Source organism: Rana temporaria, chromosome 1 (assembly GCF_905171775.1).
Source record: "Rana temporaria chromosome 1, aRanTem1.1, whole genome shotgun sequence".
In the NCBI taxonomy this organism is placed as follows: Eukaryota; Metazoa; Chordata; class Amphibia; order Anura; family Ranidae; genus Rana; species Rana temporaria.
This window is the reverse complement of record NC_053489.1, coordinates 200,707,482-200,723,000: the sequence shown is the minus strand read 5'-3', so window position 1 is coordinate 200,723,000 and position 15,519 is coordinate 200,707,482.

Below are 15,519 nucleotides of genomic sequence, written 5' to 3'. Positions count from 1 at the left end.
CTTAGACCAAGATTTCATTATTCTGCGGTGTATGCTAGGGTTTTTGTCATCCTGAACTTCCCAAAGCATTATTCTGACTTTGCACCTTTAGTAAACTGCAAGTTATAGTGACGCCTTGCCTTATTATTACTTATTCTGTTGCACTAGTGTTTAATTAGGACTATTGTGGAAAGCATGGCTTATTAGGATTTAGCAGAATCTTTTGTACAGTTTGAGTCCCACTCAAAGAGCAAGCATTGTACCTTAGAACAGTACAGACAAATGCTTCTTACAAGGTAACCCCATTCTGGAGCTACACCTGTCTCTCTGATTGCCTCTGCTAGACAAGACAGTTGTCACAAGATCTTCTTTAACCGATTGAGGACCGCCCCACGTACATATACTGCAGCAGGGCGGCCCTTAAGCGCAAAATCATGTACCTATAGGTGATTTTTTTCGGCTCCAGGGCGGAGCCCACTCTGGCTGTGATTGGACACAGCGGGAGCCAATCAGCAGGCCCGGCAGATGCGATGTGAGAAGGGCAGTCTGCTTAGGTAAACAAGGCAGATCACTGTTCTACCAGAGGGGAAAATGGAGATCTCGTGTTTCTGATTAGCAGAAACAGGGATCTCTGTTTTCTCCCAGTCAAAGCACCTCCCCCACAGTTAAAAAGCACACCCTAGGGACACACTTAACCCTTTGATCACCCCTGATACTAACCCCTTCCCTGCCAGTGTCTTTAGTACAGTAACAGTGCATTTTTTAGAACTGATCACTTTAATAATGTCACTGGTCCTCAAAAAGTGTCAAAATTTTCAGGTGTCCAATTTGTCCACGCAATGTCCCAGTCCAGCTAAAAATTGCTGATCACTGCAATATAAATAAATAAATAAATAAAAATTTCATAAAAATATCCCATAGTTTGTAGACGCTATAACTTTTGCGCAAGCCAATCAACATATGCTTATTGGGATTTTTTACCAAAAATATGTAGCAGAATACATATAGACCTAAATTTAGGAAATTTAGGAAGAAATTTGATTATAATTGTTTTTATTTGGATATGTTTTATAGCAGAAAGTACAAAATATTGTTTTTTTCAACATTGTTGCTCTTTTTTTGTTTAACTATCACCAAAAGGAGCTCTATTTGTGGGGGGGGGGGGGGACATACATTTTGTTTAGGTACAATGTCGCACGACCGCACAATTGTTAGTTAAAGTAATGCAGTGCTGTATCGCAAAAAATGGCCTGGTCAGTAAATCCTTCCGGGACTGAACTGTTATTTGATCAACACTCAACACATTTGACTATATTTCCACAATGGTTATTATTTTGCTATGTGCATTTCAATATCCATTACAAAGAGAAAGTTAAGTTAATGTAAGTCGACAAAAAAATTGAACATACAGAATTTTCTCCATAATAAAGCAAGTTCAATTATACACAGATAATTACAAAATAATTTTGTGGGTAAAACTGTATTTTGCTAAATGATGTTTATTAAATATGTAGGTGTTACGCTATAAAGAGAATGAGTACAGGCATAAAAAAGGCAGACCAATTATCAGATGCATCCATGCAATGCCAGCAAACAAATATTTTTGCACATAACTTGTTTCTTTTCTATGCTCTGTTGATTACGCAATTTCATTAAAGGTGCCATTTATTCCTTTATGCTGTAAGATCTGGCAAAGCTTTCTTAATGACTGTGCGTTCCTGCCACGCGTACAGCTCAATACCTTTGTTTGTTGTCATTCATCTGTTTTTTATTGGGCTCACTTCCAATGTGTTTCAGTAGTGAGGCTAGTTATAGAAAGTAATATGCAAAAGCTAGAATACATTTTTATAAAGCATTTTTATAATGCACCCATCATAGATGGGTGCATGTGAAAAAAAAAATCGTATATCTAATTACAGCTGTCTGAAAGGGGACCATTGAAGACATAATTAAAGTGTATCTAAAAGCAAAAAGATATAATATTTGCTCTCTTTTGGTCTGTCAAATAAACCCTTGAACCCATTTCTTTATATCTGTTTGATACCTTTAAAAAATGCTTGTTGATCTTGCCAGAAATCTTGTGAGCTGATAATTCCTTTGCTCCCTGTCTGTAATAACGCTTATCAATTTCATTGTAGTAGAAAGATGAGCACTGCTCCAGGTTGTTATGCCTGGATCTGCCGTTGCTACACAAGCAGGTGCTGGCTCAGCTTGCCACCGGAAGAATCAATCAAGAAAGTCACACTACTGAAGGTACCTTTACTAGAAAAAAAAGTATAAATATCCCAAACACAATGGTGCAAAGGCACCGGGAAACTGACACCAAACTTCAAGTAAAGTATATTGTAATGGATGAATAAATGAAAGAACTATTATTCTATATTACTGACACCCAGATATGTGACCAACAAAAATTACAACTGATCCTACCAATGCATCACAAAAAAATAAAATGGTGATATTTCCTATCAATAGCGGAAAAATAAAAATAAAGATGCAGCCACTTTAAATTATGCAAAATCTAAAAAAATTCACCAAATCAATCACAGTTAAATAGCGACGCAAAATGAAACAATATGCGTCATATCAAGTGACAAGTGAAAAATAAAACAAAAAATAATAATAACTGTGACAAAACAATAAAGTGAACCCATAAATAACAAGAATAACAAGAATATAATGACATGTTAAGATATGGAACATTAAATAGAATCCCATAAATGGGCTCCTAGATGAAATCCTCCTAAACATTGCTCGCCTATATGGTTAAGGTTAAATTACTATCATGAAAAAATATAAAACAAATGTAATAATTACTGATAAAAAAAATGTGACCTTGGGGTCATGGTATTGAGTAAAAAGATCCACTTGGTTTCTCTTTGTGACAGATGCCTAACTTAGTTAGAGCCCATCCTAGTTGGGTATACATAGTCTATTCCCCAAAATTGTAAACCTGTGGGGTCTCAAGACATTCCTGCAGTGACAAACAGGTGAGGTTATACTTACTAGGTGCATTGTCTATTGGGACTGGCTGATGATAGTGATATGGCATTACCACTACTTTTTTACAATGAGGTTTTAACTTGGAGGAAATGTGAGTTGAGTTTTTGTTAGTTGATTGTAAATAAAGTGCTTGTTCAAATATATTGCACGGAGCAATATCGGAGCTCTATTTTTATCTTCCCCTGCAGGGCCGCTGATAGGGGGGGACCACCAGCCCTCCTGTAGGGGGCCCCGGCACACAGAGGGGCCCAGACAGCAGGAGGGTTGGTGGAGAACAATGCCCTCCATGTCTCTCACCCAGGTTTCTCCCCCTATTCCCTCCTGACGGCTTTTAGCTGCTGGGTGAGAGACATGGAGGGATAATGAACCTGGCCAGCCACCACTGAGCTCCTTCCCCTGCCCCGAGAGGAGGTTGTGCTAGGAGGGGTTTGTGGGAATGTGTTCTAGGAGAGGGATTGAAGAAAGATGATTTGTGCTGGGAGGGGAGATGAGGGTGATTGTGTACCAGGAGCCGATGAGGGAATTCAGGGCTAATAGGAGGGATTGGGGGAATTGTGCAGGCAGGGGAGATTTGTACTAGGAGGTGGAATCGGGTAGCATTTTTTTCCATTAATAATGTATTTTTTTTGTGAAAATATTGAAATATTGTATAGAATACCGTCAGGTGTGTGTGTGTGTGTGGGGGGGGGGGGGGGGCCCGTCAGGTAGGCTGTACGGGGCCCCATGATTCCTAACAGCGGCCCTGTTCCCCTGTATAATCACTCGGTATGGAGTCATCTTATATGAGATGGAGATTGCTGCTGATGGAGTAATCAATCCCTTGGATGAAACAAGTGTTTCTAATGGGGAATCGGTACACTTTTTCACATGGTGTGGTGTGAAGACAACTTGAGGTGAACATTCACAGAATATTATATATACCATTTTGAGAAACACTGAACATCTGAGATTTATATAGACTTTTTTAATGTATGCACTATATTTAACACTGGGTGTTATTTATGCATTCACTTTATTGCTTTAACCACTTCCTCATATGATGTCCTGGGCTTTGAGCGGGGATATCTGAATGCTGCGCAATTACTGTGTGACATAAAATGTTGCAACAACCAACATTTTATTCCCTAGGGTTCCTGCTAAAAACATATTTGATGTTTAGGGGTTTTGAGTAATTTTCTAGCAAAAAAAATATGATTTTTACAGAAATGGAGTGCCAAAATTGGCCTGGCATGGAAGTGTTTTATATAGTCTTATTTTTCACCTGTCACTTGATATAATGCATATTTATAATGCATTTTAATTTTGTGCCGCTATTACTTCATATTAATCAGCACTTCGAAAGCATCATGCTATATTAACTCATAACCGACAGTGAATACCACAGCATTAAAACAAATAAAGAATTATGGTAGCAATAAACAGTATAAGATGATGATCAGACAATTGGACATCTGACAGCAAACCGTGTTACTTCCAAATGTGTACTTTGAACTTTAACCTGCAATAGGTGAGAAGGGACTGTAAGTTAATACTGTGACAACAGTCAGTAAGTAATAGACTCCTTACTCTCGACCTTCTGACGACTATTATGTACGGGCCAAATACGCTTAGAATACCACCCCCTTAAGGATTCTGCATGCAGTGGTACAGTGTTCCTAAATGACAGTCCGTTTCGCTGTGAAAGTAGCGGTAGTGTAAAGTCAGCCAGCGGCAGCTCACCAATCCTATGCTAAAAGCAACCTCCAGTCCAGATGCTTTAACAATATCCTCAGCACGGGTCTCTTCTCTGCCCAGCCAGCTCCCAACAGTCTCAGTAGTCACAGTAGGTTACAGTCTCAGGATTAGGGATAGCACTCCTCTGCTTTCAGATAACGGCTTCCCGCTCTCTCTGTCTACAGTGCACACGGCTAAATTATGATGTGCACTTGTCCAGTCTCCACACAGAAAAAAGAAGCTCTTTCTTTCACAGACCAGTAAAACTACATTTGCTCCTTCCCTTTCTTGGGAATTGTTGTCCTTTCCCAATCTGCCACAACGTCCAAATCCATCCAGTGTACTACCTGGCTCTTGAGTCACTGGATTTGATTGACAGCAGTGGGAGCCAATGGCTCCTGCTGCTATCAATCTATTCAATGAGAACCCAAAACAGCAGCTGGAGCTGCTGGGCTCATGCTTGTCGCTGGAACGATTGGGTTTTAGGTAAGAAAATGAGGGGGTTCTGGGGGGCAGCTGCAGTGCAGGAGGTGTTTTACTTTAATGCATAGAATGCATTAAGGTGAAAAACCTTGAGGGTTTACACCTCCTTTAAGGAAAGAGAACCTGTGGTTACGTGATTAGCACATCTTCCTTGCAGCACTAGGATCATCAGTTTGGATCCCAACCACAGCATTACTTGCATGGAGTTTGCATGTTTGTTGTACCTGCATGGGTTTCCTCCCACACTCCAAAGACATGCTGGTAGGTAAATTGGCTCCTGTCTAAATTATCCCTAGTATATGTATGAATGTGAGTTAGGGACCCTAGATTGTAAGCTCTTTGAGGGCAGGAGGAGGGAATGTACAATATATGTGTAAAGCATTGTGTATATTGACAGCGCTATACAAGTACCTGTAATGAATAAACTAAAATCAGGATGCAAAGCCATGCTCCTCTGCCAAGACTATAGCCTCCACACAGTGACACATCATAGATCAAGCACATAGTAAATCATTCCATTAAATAATATCTGCAGGGAGCCAACAGACAATACAGAACACAAATCATTTGTCCCCTACTGGCTATTATTAGTATTACTGTTTTAAAAAAAAATTTTTTGAGGGGCATAATTTTAACAGTATAAGTCCAGTTAAACAGACAATTCACCCCCAGGGGTTAATTTTGATATAACATCCTCTTACCTTGTCAGCTGCATTGAGCTGAAATAGCATACTCACCCACCCAGCGAATCCAGCACTGTCCTGCTGTAATTTCGGATCTCTGCTGCACAATGGCTTGAGTGATGTCTTTTTTTTCTTTCTGATGTCATTAATGGGATAGCTAGCTGGCTCTTCTGGGTCCTTGCAGCCAGTCCCTTAACTACATGTACTAGGACCCAAGACCCTAGATTGTAAGCTCCTTGAGGGCAGGGACAAATATGAATGTACAATATATGTGTAAAGCGTTGTGTAAATAGCGCTATATAAGTACCTGTAATAAATAAACTAAAATCAGGATGCAAAGCCATGCTTCTCTGCCAAGACTATAGCCTCCACACAGAGACACATCATAGATCAAGTACATGGTAAATCTTTCCATTTCATATTATCTGCAGGCAGGGATGGACTGGCCATTGGGACTACAGGGAGTTTCCCGGTGGGCCGATGGCTCAGTGGGCCGGCTTCAGTGACAGCAGCCTGGGAGTTTCTCACTTCTGCCTAATCTTGTTCCATAAGGGGGGGGGGGGCACCAAACTGATTCTTTGCCTCGGGAGAAATAATGTCTAGCTTCCCCACTGGTACTACCTATAAGAGTACCAGCACCATCCGTTCTACTCTAATAAAGTAAAACGGCTAGTGACTAGTGAAGGGGGAGAGGTGGCTTGGGTGGCCGGGGGGGTGCGTGAGTTGTCTGGCCGCTGTGGGAGAGACCTGTCAAAGTGGGCCAGTCTGGATGAAGTCCAGGGCCAAATTTTTGTCCCAGTCCAGCCCTGTCTGCAGGGAGCCTACAAGCAATACAGAACACAAATCATGTGTCCCCTACTGGTTATTATTAGTATTAGCACAGTCCTGCTGTGATTTCCCGAATCCCTGCTGCACACTGGCTTGAGTGATGCTTTTTTTTCTTTCTTATGTCTTTAATGGGCTAGCTAGCTGACACTTCTGGCTGGGTCCTTGCAGCCAGTCCCTTAAAGGGGTTGTAAAGCTTCACACCCTAATGCATCCTTTGCATTAAGGTGAAAAAACATCCAATGCTTACAAGCCCCCAAGCCCCCCAGCCCTCGAAAGTCCCACCTCATGAATGCGCTGTCTTCTCGGCCCGGTCTTCTCGGCTGTTCTCGGCTTTTCATTGGATGATTGGTAGCAGCGCAGCCATTGGCTCCTGCTGCTGTCAATCAACTCAATAACGTGGCATGCTGGGGGGCAGGGCTGAGTGATACACTTGGCGGCTATGGCCGCCAACTGTATTACGGGAGCACGCCCGCAAGCTAACCCCCTTGGGAGAGTGCTTCCCAGAAGGGGGTTAGCTCTTGTGGGGAGGAGCTGAGACAGCCACCGAGGGACCCCAGAAGATGAGGATCAGGCAAAACGAACAGCACAGTGGAGGTAAGTATGACATGTTTGCATAGGTGTGCGCAGCCTATTGCATTAGGGTGTGCACACCAAAGCTCAAACACACATGCACGTGCTTGTGTGTGTGTATGTGTTTATACTGTATATATAGTAGGGCAATGGACAGTGTTGGTAGAGCAGTGGACGTAGGGCAGTAGTTCATTTTTTTTATTATTACTTTTTTACAATTTTATTATTTTTTTACAATATTTTTTTTTACCATAATTTTTTTATTATTGTTTAATACAAATATTTTTTAGGAACCCCACTGGGGGGCTTTGGTGAAATATCAGGGGTCCAAAAAGATTCCCCAGTCCCTGTCTCTGCAGCCAAGAAGGGAGAATCTGTCCAGCACAGGGTGATTAGGGTGTGCCCAGGCACACCTGGTACACCCTGTGCGCATGCCTATGCATGTTTGTTATTTAAAAAAAAAGAACCTTTAGTAACACTTTAAATACATGTACTACACTTGTGCAATGTGGTGTAAATGGCCCCAAAGTCCCCTGGGATACAAAAAATTATAACAACAATAAAAGTATGACATATCTGGCTGCCAACTGCACGCTCTTACTTGCAATTGTATATTCAGTAGTATATTTATGCAGACATTTAGGTGGCATGCAGCCCTTCTATTTTTTAGGGAAGCCACTGATAAGTTAATATAACTATGCTGTCAAATTAAGCATTTATTAAAAACAACTACAATTTTAGAGTTACAGCCTCCGGCACAAGCTTTGTGTGTGCTGTGAATCCATCCACCAACCCCTAAGCCCTGCAGTGATGTAGGGGCCAGAGGATGAAGCCACAGCACATGGTGGGGAGGTCAGGCATCTGACATACTATGTTGGTCACAGGCTGGTCGATAAGTTGAGGTTGGAAATTTCTTTGGTTTTGTTTGACATACATTGCCCTTCCAGTGCTTCTTGCTGCAAAGACCAGTTATAGATGGGGACAGTGGCCACTTGTTTGTATCTTACACACTATAAAGTGTATCAAATGTGAACATTCTGCTGGTGAACGTAGATCTTGAACAGAGCGAAGATCTCAAGAAAGGACAATGGGATGAATATTAATGCTATTCTTTTTTATCTTTAAAATGGAGCCCCAGTAGCTTTAAATTAAACCTACTAAGAGAAACACACAGGTTGCTATTGCCAATCTCCTGAAAATGCTTTATGCTGTTATTCTGACCAGCTTGCCCTAGAACTTATCTCAGTCAGTAACCTGGAACAGGTTTGAAGATCACAAAGGTCACAGTAAGGCTTCATTTCCATGGACTTTTTTACAGCCACTTTGTTTAGCCTTTTTTACAGCTTAAAAACACCTGTCCGTGTGTTTTTTTTTTTTTTTTAGCTGGAGCTCAAAAACGCTGCGGTAGCGTTTTATGAGCGTTTTTGCGTGTTTTTGCGCGTTTTTTAACGTCTGGTGTTTTTACAGCTCTAAAGCTGGAGCTTCAGAACGCACTGGTCCTGTTTTTTTTTTTTTGCAGCTTAAAAACGGCTCAGTTATCTACAGCTCAAAAACATCATGGTGGGCATGAGGCCATAGACTAACATGGAGAGCCGTTTTTAAGCTGCAAAAAACGCTCAGAAAAGTGGCTGTAAAAACGTCCATGGAAATGAAGCCTAAAGTCAGACGGTCTTATCAGCATACTTTTTCCAGGATAGTGACTCAAACTCCTTAACCACTTAACCACCAGCCGCCGTCTACAAACGGCGGCAAGGTGGTTGCTTAACTGGGGGTCGCCGTTCTGAAACGGCGCCCACCAGAAGCAGTAATGCGCGCCGCCTCGGGCGCGCACACAGAAAATTCTGTGCGCGCCGGGTCTATGAGACCCGGCGCTACACAGATCACGGTAACTGACCGGCAACGCCGGTCTTTTACCATGTGATCGCGCCGTCCAATGACGGCGCGATCACAGGTAAACAAACCGGCGTCATCTGATGACGCCGGTTCCTCCCTCCTCTCGCTGTACCGATCGGTACAGTGTGAGAGGAGAGCGCGGATGGCAGCAGCAGTGTGGGATGGATCTGTGACTATTGCAGTCACAGATCCATCCATCCCTGCTCAGCCATCCCTGCATTAACCCCTGCAATACTCTGCCTTCCCTGCGCAATACTCTGCAATGCTCTGCCTTCCCTGCGCAATTACTCTGCAATACCCCCGCGCAATACTCTGCAAAACACCCGCGCAATACTCTGCAAAACACCCGCGCAATACTCTGCAAAACACCCGCGCAATACTCTGCAAAACACCCGCGCAATACTCTGCAAAACACCCGCGCAATACTCTGCAAAACACCCGCGCAATACTCTGCAATACCCCCGCGCAATACCCCCGCTCAATACACTGCAATACCCCCGCACCAATACTCTGCAATACCCCCGCGCAATACTCTGCAGTACCCCTTGCGCAATACTCTGCAGTACCCCTTGCGCAATACTCTGCAGTACCCCCGCGCAATACTCTGCAGTACCCCCGCGCAATACTCTGCAGTACCCCCGCGCAATACTCTGCAATACCTCCGCGCAATACTCTGCAATACCTCCGCGCAATACTCTGCAATACCTCCGCGCAATACTCTGCAATACCTCCGCGCAATACTCTGCAATACCCCCGCGCAATACTCTGCAGTACCCCCTGCCAGTACTCTGCAGTACCCCTTGCGCAATACTCTGCAGTACCCCCGCGCAATACTCTGCAATACCCCCCGTGCAATACTCTGCAATACCCCCGCGCAATACTCTGCAGTACCCCCCGCGCAATACTCTGCAATACCCCACGCACAATACTCTGCAATACCCCACGCACAATACTCTGCAATACCCCACGCACAATACTCTGCAATACCCCACGCACAATACTCTGCAATACCCCCCACACAATACTCTGCAATACCCCCGCACCATACTCTGCAATACCCCCCACACAATACTCTGCAATACCCCCCACACAATACTCTGCAATACCCCCCACACAATACTCTGCAATACCCCCCACACAATACTCTGCAATACCCCCCACACAATACTCTGCAATACCCCCCACACAATACTCTGCAATACCCCCCACACAATACTCTGCAATACCCCCGCACCAATACTCTGCAATACCCCCGCACCAATACTCTGCAATACCCCCACACCATACTCTGCAATACCCCCGCACCAATACTCTGCAATACCCCCACACCAATACTTTGCAATACCCCGGCCAATACTTTGCAATACCCAGAAAATACTCTGGGGAAAAAAATGTGTTTTAACCACTTCCCGCCCACGTCATATGAGGTCCTTGACTTTGTGCAGGGATATCTAAATGATGCCTGCAGCTACAGGCATCATTCAGATATCATTTTTTTCAGCCGGCGATTCTCTACACCATAAGAACGATCATGGCGGCTGTTCCACCTCTTGATCGTTCTTACGGGAGGCAAAAAGGGACGTCCCCACTCCCTTCGCCCTCCGGTGCTTCTTCTGACTCACCGCTGCGATCGAAGCCAGGATCGTTTTTTTTCTTGTTTTTTTTCAGGCTTCCCAGCCTAGAGGTGAGATGTGGGGTCTTATTGACCCCATATCTCACTGTAAAGAGGACCTGTCATGCTATATTCCTATTACAAGGGATGTTTCCATTCCTTGTAATTGGAATAAAAGTGATCAAAACATTTATTTTTGGGGAAAAACGTGTCAAACTAAAATAAATTAAGTAAAATGAACAATAAAAATAAAAAATAAATATTTAAAGCGCCCCTGTTCCCGCGTGCTCGTATACAGAAGCGAATGTGTACGTAAGTCCCGCCCACATATGAAAACGGTGTTCAAACCACACATGTGGGGTATCGCTGCGAACGTTAGAGCGAGAGCAATCATTTTGGCCCCAGACCTCCTCTGTAACTAAAAACATGTAACCAGTAAAAACATTTAAAACGTCACCTATGGGGATTTTTAAGTAGCGAAGTTTGGCGCCATTCCACAAGCGTGTGCAATATTGAAGGGTGACATGTTGGGTATCTATTTACTCGGCGTAACTTCGTCTTTCATATTATGCAAAAACATTGGGCTAACTTTAATGGTTTTTTTTTTAAAAAGCACAAAACTGTTTTATTTCCCAAAAAAATGCTTTCGAAAAATTGCTGTGCAAATACCATGCGCGATAAAAAGTTGCAACGACCGCCATTGTATTCTCTAGGGTCTTTGCTAAAAAAGCATATATAATGTTTTGGGGTTCTATGTAATTTTCTAGCAAATAAATGATGATTTTTACATGTAGGAGAGGAATGTCAGAATTGGTCTGGGTGTTCCAGAACGCCTGATGGTGCTCCCTGCATGTCGGGCCTCTGTATGTGGCCACGCTGTGTAAAAGTCTCACACATGTGGTATCGCCATACTCGGGAGGAATAGCAGAATGTGTTTTGGGGTGTAATTTGTGGTATGCATATGCTGTGTGTGAGAAATAACCTGCTAATATGAAACTTTTGTGGAAAAAAAAAAAAAAAAAAAAAAAAACCTTGATTTTGCAAAGAATTGTGGGAAAAAATGACAACTTCAAAAAACTCACCATGCCTCTTTCTAAATACCTTGGAATGTCTTCTTTCCAAAAAGGGGTCATTTAGGGGGTATTTGTACTTTTCTGGCATGTTAGGGTCTCAAGAAATGAGAGAGGCCGTCAGTACTTCAGATGTGATCAAATTGATCAATTTTCAGTAATTGGTACCATAGCTTGTAGACCCTATAACTTTCACCCAGACTAAATAATATCCAAATTTTTTATTTTTTTTTACCAAAGATATGTAGCAGTATACATTTTAGGCCAAATTTATGAAGAAAAATTCATTTTTTGCAAAATCTTATAATAGAAATGAAGAAAAATTCATTTTTTTACAAAATTTTCGTTCTTTTTTCATTTATAGCGAAAAAAATAAAAACCGCAGAGGTGATCAAATACCACCAAAAGAAAGCTCTATTTGTGGGAAAAAAAGGACAAAAATTTCATTTGGTTACAGTGTTGTATGACTGAGTTATTGTCATTCAAAATGTGAGAGCACCGAAAGCTGAAAATTGGTCTGGTTATTAAGGGTGTTTAAGTGCCCAGTTGTCAAGTGGTTAAGCTAGTGGGTAAGCATATCAGACAAGCAACTAACATTTGCAGACAATTAGCAATGTCAACCTATTGTTCTCTCTCCACTTGTGAATAAACCGTTATGGTTACTATGATTCCTACACTGTGATGGAAGGAAAGAGCATGTGGCCTATATATCAACACTATACCTGTAGTAAAATTAACCTTTTTCTTTCTTTATACACAGTTCAAATATAGAGGTTGAACATTGCAAACTGTAGCAAACTTGCCCTGCAGACTCATGTTTATAAAGGACTTACATTTAAACAATAAACTATTTTCTTAACTTGTACCGATGAATTCATTTTTTTACATTTAGTAACTTTGAAATTGCATTCTAAAAAAGGCATTTTGTTTGCAGTTTCTTATATAAACAGTTAATTGAGTGAAGAGGATAACAAGAGGTCTTCAGCTGGCAGAATATTTTATTTATTACAAATCATGTAGAAATTAGTGAGCAGAATTAAGTATTATGCCGCGTACACACGATCACTTTTTGTGATAAAAAAAAATGTCATTTTTTATCATGAAAAATAAATTTTTCCAACTTCATCATTAAAAATGTTGTTGCCCACACACCATCGTTTTTGAAAAATGATGAACAAAGTGACGGCACTCTAAAGGGGAAGTTCTATTCGCCTTGAGGCTGCTTTTACCTGGGTACTTGTTAGTAAAAGACGATTCGTGCTTTTTTGTCTGTTACAGCGTGATGAATGTGCTTACTCCATTATGAATGGTAGTTTTACCTCCCATCTCAAGACTTGCTTCTGGGCATGTGCGGGTTTAAAACGTCGTTTTTGCCCACACACGATCATTTTTTATGACACAAAAAAATTACAATTTAAAAAAATGACATAAAAAATGTAAGCATGTTCTAATTTTTTTTTGGTCGTTTTTCAGAAGACAAAAAATGATGTTTAGCCCACACACGATCATTTTAAATGACGTTTATAAAAATGTCATTTTTTTTCATCACAAAAAGTGATCGTGTGTACATGGCATAAGAATTCCAGAGTGAACAAGTTTTATAGAGCACATTTCCCCAGAAGGTCTTTTAAAGATGCTTTGGAAATATCTACATTCAATCTTGGGAGTTCTAAGCAGCAGAACTATAGCAGTTTGTACAGAAAATGTTAGCAAGAAGTGTTTCCTTAGCCTGCCTGTGGGCACACTATGATACCGCATCCTCTGTGCACCCAGCCAGTGAACAATAAAATTATTCGCCTTGACAATTCCATCTGCCAGCTATTGGGGCTATGTCCTTTTAATAACATACACATACATTTTCAGCTCCATTGGACTATAGGATGATAAGATGAGGGTGGTCAGGACACAGCACTGAGACCTGATTATTATGATATACTGTAGTTGAGATTCTCTAAAATAAACTTGCTGTACTATGATGTACAGTGAGCTTTTCAAATTTGCTATAGACCAGAATTTTACTATCGCTGCCAGAATGAAATACACAAATTCAAAAATAGGCAACCTAAGGCACACTTGTCAGGGTGGGAACGCAATGTATATTTCAGTGGCACCAAGAAGATCATCATCATGCATGCATGCATGGACATCGTTATGTTAATAACCTGCCCACCTACCCTATTCCTGCTTTTACTGGAACCATCAGATGCAACAGGCATTAATGTAAACCCCTACATTTCTGATGGTGCAGGAATTGGGGCTGATATGGGGTCTGAAGGTCAGACGTTTGGGTCACCAGAGCAATATGGTTCACTTGCAAACTGGTTTTCTAATGCTTGGAAATTGATGCTTAATCTGTGTTAGAGACTGGCCTACAGACACACATCCTGGGATGTAGCTTTTCCCCCGATTAATGGGGTTACTGACACTGCATGTTGCTACCTGGCACCTTACCCTGGTTTGCCTTGTTGATCCTGCCTGTTTAGCATAGCCATTGGATTCTTTTGTTGCTAACCCTATGCCTGGAATATGGACGACTCTTGGATTTCTGCCACCCTGACTTTGGAACTGTAAATCTTAAGTTAATTCTATAATCCAGAATGCCAGAATCCAGAATTCAACTTATAGAGATGCACACTATATTGAGTTAGGGATGCAGAGGATCTGAAAGTTAAAATTCTGAAGATTTTGAGAGCCTCATGGGAATGGAGAAGCAGTTTGCAATGTTCAATGTCACTTATTTCTTACTTTAACCACTTAAGGACCCCTTCACACCGATATACGTCGGCAGAATGGCACGGCTGGGCACATCCACGTACCTGTACGTGGCCCTTTAAGCCCAGCCATGCGGTCGCGCACGCACCGCCGGCGCATGCACGCGACCCTGTCTGAAGCTCCGTTACCGCGCCCGCGGGACCCGTGGACCCGATCGCCGCCGGTGTCCTGCAATCGGTCCTCCGGAGCTGAAGAACGGGCAGAGGTGTGTAAACACACCTTCCCTGTTCTTCGTTGTGGCAGTGTCATTGATCGCGTGTTCCCTGATATAGGGAAACACGATCAATGACGTCACACGCCCAGCCCCGCCCATCTACAGTTAGAAACACATATGAGGTCACACTTAACCCCTTCAGCGCCCCATAGTGGTTAACTCCCAAACTGCAATTGTCATTTTCACAGTAAACAATGCATTTTTATAGCATTTTTTGCTGTGAAAATTACAATGGTCCCAAAAATGTGTCAAAATTGTCCGATGTGTCCGCCATAATGTCGCGGTCATTAGTAGTAAAAAATATATATTAATATTTATGCAATAAAACTAACTCCAATTTTAAAAACTCTATAAATTTTGCGCAAACCAATCGATAAACTCTTATTGGGATTTTTTACCAAAAATAGGTAGAAGAATACGTATCGGCCTAAACTGAGAAAAAAAAATGTTTTTTTATATCTTTTTTGGGGATATTTATTATAGCAAAAAGTTAAAAATATTGATATTGAATATTGAATTGTCGCTCTATTTTTGTTTATAGCGCAAAAAATTAAAATCGCATAGGTGATCAAATACCACCAAAAGAAAGCTCTATTTGTGGGGAAAAAATGACACCAATTTTGTTTGGGAGCCACGTCGCACAACCGCGAAATTGTCAGTTAAAGCGACGCAGTGCCGAATCGCAAAAAGGGGCCTGGT